Raw genomic sequence first — 9,595 nt, 5'->3', positions numbered from 1 at the left:
CTATGATACAATAATATATCTCTGAGAATATTTCTCATTATTCAGCGGAATTTTATGCGCTCTGAGATATCCTATTAAGGTAGGTATACTGTCCACGTTTATACCCAGACAGCTTCTAGCAGCTTCCCGGGATTATCAACGAGAAATGCAATACGTTAAGAATGTCACACAGTACATGGAAACGAAGGAGAAAATTTAATTTTCCCGACGATATTAATAATGCAACACGAAGCAATAAAATTGAGGCGATCTTTGCAAAGGTGTAGAATCCTCTAAGTGATAGCCTTCAAAGCATATATCTCTTCTGACTCGGTTCATTTTCACATGTGAGCACCATGGACTAAACACGTTTTCAACTTACTAACAGATTTGTGGCATGGAAGAATAATCACATCCATTGCAAGCTTTACTTAGCAAAAAACATTTGATTTTTTCGACAAAACCTTGTCAGTGATTTATTTTCCAGGCCAGATAAAATTGGCCCCGCACAGTCATTACTGCGAAGTCATTATACCTACCATGTCTCTTTGGACGTAATCCCAATGAATCTAGTTCGCGGTTGCAAATTCTATTTTTATTTACGCAGGATGAACCTTCAACGTACTTGTATATTAAACACACACCTTCGAGCTGTGACCTAACTGAATCTGATTTAATGTCCGTGCTTCATGGAGTCTAAAGAGGGATTGCAGAGAGAGGATCGAGAGAAGGATTGAATAGCTTGTCCGTAAGACCCCCTAGTATTTATTAGTGACCTTTTCAAGCTGTTTCCAACGAGTGAACATTACTCATTATAGAATGAAGTAGCTAGACCCGATATGGCGATACACAATCATATCCTGTTTCTATATTGGCATCATACAGATCACGTATTAAGCAAAGATGTATAGACACGCATGTATAGTCGACTTCTCGTGCTTATTTGGATTAGATCTATTTCAGTGCTCAAGTAAGTCAAGAGAAGCGGCAAATTTGAAGACAGACCTATGAATAGACAATGCGTTTATCTGCTCATTCATCGAGATGCCCAGTTTTTTTGCAATTTAAAAATTGTACCAAAGGCCAAATCCATTTTTCGATAACATCGAGAAAGCCGAGTTTCCTATATGAACAATTTGCTACTAAATTACAATCCTTATACTAGAACTATTAGTGGAAACAAGCTTGTGGTAAATTTGTAGCATTTGCTCTTTGTAGCTTTTACGGCAGCAGTATATGTCAAAATCGTCCTTAGTTCTTGCTTGTGTTTGCTCCCGTTTGGCCAATGTGTTCAAGACATTCTGTCAGATCATCAGGAACTTCAAAAACAAGCAAAAAAGAAAGAATTAAGTTAGCTTTTTTGTTTCATACATATATATATATATATATATATAAGTTAGCTATATATAAATCATATATACGGGTTTACATTAGAGGAAATTGACACTTACGTATTCGGCGCAGATATGCCAATTTACCTGATAGAGAATCATTCCAAGTTAAAAATTTCGTACTCAAAGAGCCATGCTTGATTTATCGCGATTAAATTTTCTGAGGCAATTGGGTAGTATGGACGCGTCATTACGCGTGGTGAGTTGCTCCTAGCTATTGCTGTTTCTTTGTATTAAGATATCTGTCGTGAAGATATCAGTTTGGGTCTTCAATTGCCACCGAAGGTGGCCTTTATTTGGCGGGTCATCTGATCGTGTTTCGAGTATGCGTTAAATATTAAAATTACCTGTTACGATATTCATAGCTATCGGGCAAATACATTTCGGATACCGTTACTGATGGAATATAAAACACGTGTGAAGTACGTAGAAATTCTGGAGCTCGAATTGTCGACCTCATTTGTTATTAGCTGTATTATGCAATGAAGCAATTTTCAGGTTGCTGAGCCTGGACACTGGGGAATTCAATTTTAATCCAGAGGCCTTTACGCTAAGCAGCTCAAATCAACGTCGTGCGTTTAGAGAGTGTCGCAGCCCTTTAAGGAGTTGTAAAAGTTTGATGTTTCAAAAGTTACCTTCCGTCTACTAGATTACGTTTACGAAGTGATATGCCGTATACTTTAAATCGTTACTCTCAATGCACTTATAGAGGGAAACGTATAGTAATGTCTGTATGAGGAAGTCTGCGTAAACAGTTACTTTCTGTAAGATCAAATAAATGTTGAAAATACTGGTCAGTGTCGAGAACAGAACCAAATTACATAGCACCATTACCCCATATACATTGCTTACTGAGAGAATGCTAACTTTTAATTTATCTTTAAACAATCGTAAAAATTTTAACTAGACTTGACTAGCCTCGAGCACAAAGCAACGTGTGCTTACCTTTGGCCTGCTATTTTTTTATTTAGCTCAATCCGATTCCCTTCAAGCCTCTTGTACTATATACGCTTCGGAAAAATACATCACCTATAAAGTAATACTTTTTGATCAATCTAATTATGGGCCTATCTGCTCAGAATGAAACAGAAATACCAATTTTAAATGAGATTCAAAAAGTTTTCGTTTAGGCCGTTACTCACATAATAGTTTTCCTCATATATCCATCTAACTTTGAATATTTGCATGTAATAGAAAAAATCAAAACACCATCTACGCATGATCTCTAACTGTTTGAGTTTGGGTGTGTTATTGTGACCATTATGGGTACGCATTCATTAAAATGAATAATGAATGTCTGCATTTGGCCATGTCGCTTGGGATTAGACGATGACTCTGTCCGCAGAAAAGCGTCTGCTATTTTTTATTAAGTGGTCGAACCGGTACAACTTTCGAAATAGTCGCCGTCCAATTTCAGTGTAGAAACCAAACTTAACCCTTGGGTTCTTCCATGATCTTGGTAGGATTAATATTCCAAGTTAGTATTAAATAAGGCATCACATAATATAGTTTAGCGTAATCTCGCGGTTCTTGACGAGGTAATTCCCAATTACTTTGAATAACTTAGAAAGAATTGACTACGCGTTTCCGCCGCTAACAACTTCCAGATAAAAACTAGATGGATTCTAAGTGTTCAAAGAGATATGTATTTGTAGATATTGTAAAAAGAGATATAAAAATCTTCTCGTATAAGCGTTTTTTGTAGGGTCCGACACCTCTTAACAGCGGTGCTCTCGCTAAGGTCAGCCTCCGTCCCCGACTTTACTAAGGCCACTATGGAACCGTCTCCGACACATTTTAGTTAGGACTATAAGGCCATTCAAATGTAACAAACCGTGATCTGGTTTTAAGAACCTAAATGACTTGAGTAGATCTCTGAGCTTCAGCTGGGTAGAACGTGGTGGTCACTTATTCGCAAGTCGAATGCCCTAAGTGTTTCTCCATAGTGGCAGTCAGATCTTTTTTTAGTTCTCCCTCTTTTCAAGGCCGAAGACAAATCGGCTGAAATCGCTGGCCGTTCTGGCTAACGGTATAATTGTCATACGGATCGAACGCTACCCAGGTGGGTTACAATGGGCGTTGCTACAGTATGGTACACGACACCAGATATTTAGGTCTTCCAATGTGTCGTTTATCTATACTATACATATCAGTTTATTTTGACTTCCCGTATTAACAAAACACAATTTTTGTCTTTTTTTACTTACGTATCGCCCATAACACTCCTTAAGCCCAGCAATCTGGGTCTTGTATTCAGTATTGTAATCAGCAATAGCTTCCATAGTGTTTTCCTAATGAGTAATAATTCACCTGTGCTACTTAAGCTTTTACTGGTGGCTACCAGTACTCGAAAGACCAGTGAAACGGGAATCAGGTCTCTTTTCGGCGCGTGCTACAACTAGTATCGCATCGTAGCTGTGCCTTAATGTATTATCATTAACTTACTTAGACCAGCTCATTCAATCTATGCAGTCTGTTCTAGCATCAAGAGATCGACCCAGCAACCCAGACGTGTCCCATACCACCTATGGGTTTCGAACGACTCCGCTATTGTTGCTCTATTCTCGGTACGTACCCTTCCCCGCGCACGCTCGACTTTTTCCCCGTCATCTCCAAAAGTGGCGAGGGTAAATAGACTCGACTCCCACTGCCACTGGATGGGAGAGGGGAGACTTTCTTGTCACGAGGATGATCAGTCCCATTTGGAGCGCGCGCGATTCGCACTCAGCAGCGGCAATAAGCTACAAAGGCAGGCGAATATTAAGCATCAGGAACTACCGTGTGCTTAGATGTGTTTAAAAGTGTGTGTATGACGTCCCAAAAAATTTAACAACAAAAGCGACAATAACATAAACAACAATAAAGCGTCATAGTAGTCCCTTCTTGCCGACTCACTGACCTCGTTTACGCGGGGCAGTTGCCAATAATAGGAAATAATAGGATAGCAGTATTGTAATACAACGTTCGAATGTAGCATCTGCCTCCATGATCACTTAATGTTGCTAGCACCAAAAAATTCTGTCGCTTAGTATCTCAAGTACGAAAATAGCGCATTGTGTGTTGTAGTCGGCATCCACGACATATCTTCGCCATGCCACCAATGTAGTTTACAGTGATCGACTCTTTACTACACCATTGCGGAATATGGATGCTCAATACACTACGCTCGCGGTGGACAAGATCCGGTAGCATTGCCATGTAACTTCTAGTTAGTGTTTCAAAATTGCGCGCGCATCATCGCAACTGCCACAGTCGCCCTCGGCTACAGTCAGTGGATTTCCTAAAGCCGTCTCTCCCACTTGGCGCGACGTTGTCAGCCTCTTTCTCCTCTCTCATTCACGGTTCCTCCCCTCGCTACTCTTTGCTGTTTTGGGATGTCACGGCGGCGTAACGTAACCGCCAACGTCTCAGTAGCTCAACACTAGTACGTCTTTGTATTATGTGGATCGCCGATGGACGAACGAACGTCGGAGCAGTAGGCTAAAGTTAAACCCAAAGCCGGATCAACAGCCACAGCAACGGCAGACGAAGTAGTGGTAGAGGCTGAATAGCAAAGTTTTGGCGTTATCTTAAAAGTCGGCGTAAAGCATTAGCAAGTTCGGCGATCCATGTCCGCAGACTAGTAGTGACAGAGATTGGGGAATTTCCATCGTAGTTGCGGGACATGGCCGGTGATGGCGCCGCCATCAACATCTTCACGGCAGTGACAGTAATAATAATAATAATACATTACATTGTTGTTTTTTTTCTTCAAACAATTTCTTGTTTGACCGCAACAAAAGCGCTAACTACTAGTGCTATTGCTGCTGCTGCCGCCTGTTACGAAATGAAGCAACAAAAATATTAGAAGCGGCTGCTTGCAAACACTGAAGACAGAATTGCCTCATAAAGCCCTGACATAGCCCCGAGCGAAAGGATAACCGACGGGGCTCCGAAGACGACAATGCAACAGCTCTTCCCACCGCAGCATTAACGCTGTTGAAGAAGTTACTAACGATAGTCATAAAGCGACTCAGGTCTCCGATAAACCGCCCGTAAGAAAATCCATTTGGAAAAATCGACCGATGCTGTTTGTGTATTCGGTTGTCGTGATCGAGGATTTGATAGCGCCGATGGAATCACTCTCATAAAGCGTCGATGGGTGTAACCGCTCCGGATCTGTGTTTGTGTGTGTTTGTGTGTAATGAATCCTGTCGGATTTGATGGTCATAGTCGATGTTAACGTCGCTTTGGAAACAAGAAGAGTCGTTAGAGCAAAAGTCAAACCAATGTCTATACAGCCTTTACTACTACTACCACCACCACGGCACCTACAAATTCCCTAGATTGACAACGTTCGAATCTAAAAATTGTTCTCTTTATGTTTATTGTGCTTTCTCTACAGCGGTGCCTGATAACCGTTGTGCTCTATAGTATGTGTGCCTGTGTATGTCGGTTATCGTTGTGCTCAGTGTGATCCTATTGAAAAAAAAAAGTTGACGGAGTCCAATACTGACCTGATTTGACGCCGCTTGGTTTTCCAATGTTTAATTTTGCAATACATCTGGCAGATACAGAAGATCCGTCAATTTGCTTCTATGTACATCTTGGCCTGCTAACATAGTTGAATTGGATAGAGTGACCCAGTCATCGTTCAGGTGTCTGGGCGGCTTGCCGACAGTGAAATGAGTGTTGTTTTGGACTTCGATGTTATTGTTGCTTAGCGCCGTTTCCCTGGTGATCCAGTTCTAGTAAACGCGTGGAGACAGCCATAACATGTAAAGAAGCTGCAGGCGAGCGAAGAACAGATAGAGGCCAAGCTTAGAACACAGCGGACATAGGAAATTTCGATTGGTTAAGGCGATTAGTGAACAGTTGGGATAGTCATCTTACACTTCGATTCTAATGGCGGCAACGGTAGAAAAGTATCCATCCAGCCAGCCAGCCAGCGTAGCATAATACGAGATGTCATCAGAAAACATCGTCATTATTCACGGAAGGTGAATCCCTACCCCAGCAGATTGCACCCAATCCCCGGTTGCCCAGGTGACCATTAGAGAACGCCTAATATTACCAAAATCGCCGATACCTTTATCAAAATCACTTCTCCCACCCCGATGACAACACGTTGGTATTTGTGAGAACATCTTATGTCCTGTCTGCTATTGTGTCTGTCAGTCCGGCTGTCTATCATACGGCCATCAGACGATCTGACACGGGTCATCTGCTTACTAGGGTAACCCAGTGTGATTCTCGTGATGTCTTCAGATGTCGATTTCTCCTTATATACCGCCGCCTCAGTTTTACTGCCACGTGTAGGACCACCTACCGACCTCTTCGGATATTCCCGCCATTTTTACATCAGCAACAACAACAATAATACCAGCAACATTACAGGTTATTACTACAACTACTAAGCCAAAAAAAGAACAGCAGAATTCTATAGCTACAACACTTAGGATTTTTTTGTAATTCCCGAATTATCACCGCCTTATTATTACCGGGGTCTGTCTATGAAGTAGACTAGAACACTATAAGCGTACCAAGCAATATCCACAAAAACAAAGAAGGAGAGATCATACAAGCAGAGTGTGATATAGCAACGAATTTCCGCCGGTAAAAAGAAAAAAAAAAAACAGAAAAAAAACACCCGTAACAAAAATAATGGGCTGTGCATGTGATTGACTTTTCGTGTGAGTCTTTTTGGGATAGGTGGCCTGATCTTCGAAAAGCAACGAGTGTACCATACCCGCCAGGACCGTGCATGACACAAGTTATACGCGCTGTCGCTGTTACACGTCGTTGTGGACGCCCTTTGATGTGCGTCGATAGCGCGTTTTCGAAATTGAAGAAAAATTCTATCGTCTTACAGTTGCTTTGATAAATACGACGCTTATCTCCTTCCCGAAAAAAAGTCAATGTCATTGTGCTTTACGATTGCTCGATTTAATTAGTTGCGAAAATAAAAGCGTGTTATCACTTGGAAGCATAACGTAAGCTACTGACGAGCTAAAAATAGAATTATCTATAAAGACACACACAAACTCCCTTCAAAAGAAAAAGGTTGTGTGTGGACCTCACTTTCGATAACTACCTAACTGTAAATATTGTGCGATAGACAAGTGTGCAATGCGTGATCCTTACCATCTAGGATTCTGTGAAAATTAACAGTAGAAGCAACTATACACCATAAAGAAGATCAAGTAAAGTCGAACCGGAAACACCCGACTACCTACGGCACATACGATCAACTGCAAAATCGCAATACTGGAGAACCTGGATCTGGTCTGCTTCGCTTTAAAAGGTAAGAGGTAAGGTAGACGTAATCGACTGGTGCTGCCTTTGGACTATCGATTTTCGACTCTCAGTTTGTGTGTCTGCCAATATGTGTTGGAACTCAAGGTTCGAGTTAAGAACCATATCAGTCCTAATTCTACTCAAATTAGTACCACTCACTACCCGCGGCAATATGCTTCCAACTCTAAACGTACTGAAATAACTATCAATAATACTACGAATACCTGCTGATCCCACTACAGCCGCTATGCAGCCTGTTGTACTACCCAAGAAGGCTTTTCTTCGAAATATCACCACATACACTTCAACGACTACGTTGTGCTCGAGTATTACTGTTACTGCATTCGACGCAATTCGTTACCGTGCATCACCGCTTCGTTGGTGGGTGCTTGATTAGTTTTTCCGTTGGACTCGAAAAAAGATGGAACGGCTACCAAAATCTACTTTGTCGATTAGATAAGCTAGGGTTACTTTGCTTGCAGGGTGGGTGTGGATGTCTTTGTGATTCCTTTACAGCCCCTTTTTTAATCTTTGTCCTTATAGAGAATGAGGTGATTGAAGCGCTGTTGGCTGGCGCCGTTAACTCCCCGCTGGATCTCCCCACTGTTGTCTCTTCGATGGCAAACCCGCCACTGCCCCTACTATTACTGCTGTATACCGTTGAGTCGTTCCTCTCTCCTTAGCTCGGTTGGGTTCTTTCATTCGGCTGTTTAACCTGTCTCCGGTCCTCCAGCCCGGGTTCCCTTCCCTGTCACGAATCCAAGAGAAGTCTGCACTACTTTACTTTGTAACCCCTCTTCAAACCGATATACGTCCATTTCGCTCAAATGCACTTACCGGGCTCGTCTGCCTAACCACGATAGGGCAGTGAGTGACAAAACCGTCGATGAAAGCATCGCAGTGTCGATGAAGCAGCTGGCTTGGCACTTGTGGCGGGACTTTAATAGAATCGCAATCATCATTTTGTTGTAAGCACCTTCCGTGTCGTATTGCTCGTTTCGGTTTTCGTTGACGATAACCACCACGAGACGCCCAACGAACAGCCGGCGAACTCTGTCGCACTCATAAATATCTTAACGCTTAGTATGTACTAGCAAACTCGTCGTTAAACGTATATGCTTGTTTTATGTGGCTATGTTTGTCCTGTATTGGGCCTGACGTGCAGCGCCATTCGTGTGGGAATCTCTAGAGGTCTGCGGTAGAAAGGACTGCTCATAAAAATAATTTATCGTGGTCTTTTTCCAGCTCTGTTTTTTCCTGTCGTGTTTTTATGGTCGTTACAATTTTATATTTTGACGTGGGACACACGGCTAGACACATAGAAGCTCAAGCACTTGTCCTGACCAAAACTGAACGGTTCCTGAATGGCGGCCATTGTTATTCAAATGTTGTTGAAAAGATATGCTGTCGCTGTATGTTGTCGAGTACGACAAATTAGTTGATTCGTCGTTTTAGCAGGACCATAAATCTTCATCAAACCCTAACTCTAAAGCCGACATAGAGATGCTGAAGCGTTTTAAGAAATATGTGGTTAAAAACGTTGGAGGTAGCAGTTCTTTGTCATTGTGTACCTTTTTTTAATTTTCTCCAACTTCTCGAAACTCTGCTAAACGACTACTCGTCATTATCCACTGTCAAACTGTCGTGAAAATAACGTGCTTCAATTTCGCAACGGCGTCCCCTTTACCGATACGGTAGCATGACCCGACAAGGATGACAGCCACGAATCAATCTGTGACCTCCGCTACATCGTTTCTCTCATTTCGTCCTTGATTCATTTTCCGATGAAGCCGACAAAAATCGAATTGAACTCAGTGCCGTTGTTCTAAAACTTTGATTTCCCGCCCTCAATTTAGGATCAAGACGCCACAGACAAAAAGATCACGAACATAACAGGCCTTAGGACGTACATAATTGACACCTGTGCACTTGTCCTAGCTCCCTAACTA

The 9,595-nt window shown here is 42.0% G+C and overlaps 1 long non-coding RNA gene across 1 annotated transcript; it reads right to left on the bottom strand.

Moving 5' to 3' along the window:
* Positions 1-367: 367 nt before the first annotated feature.
* LOC111270258 (uncharacterized) lies at positions 368-5,957 on the bottom strand. Its single transcript, XR_002686225.2, has 3 exons — positions 5,867-5,957; positions 3,946-4,111; positions 368-1,298 (listed from the first exon to the last, which is right to left on the bottom strand). It is a non-coding gene; the product is annotated as an uncharacterized LOC111270258 (long non-coding RNA).
* Positions 5,958-9,595: the final 3,638 nt, after the last annotated feature.

This window comes from Varroa jacobsoni, unplaced genomic scaffold (assembly GCF_002532875.2).
Source record: "Varroa jacobsoni isolate VJ856 unplaced genomic scaffold, vjacob_1.0 scaffold_1457, whole genome shotgun sequence".
Taxonomy (NCBI): Eukaryota; Metazoa; Arthropoda; class Arachnida; order Mesostigmata; family Varroidae; genus Varroa; species Varroa jacobsoni.
The sequence above is the reverse complement of the archived record's forward strand: the minus strand, read 5'-3'. Positions and strand labels throughout refer to the sequence as shown.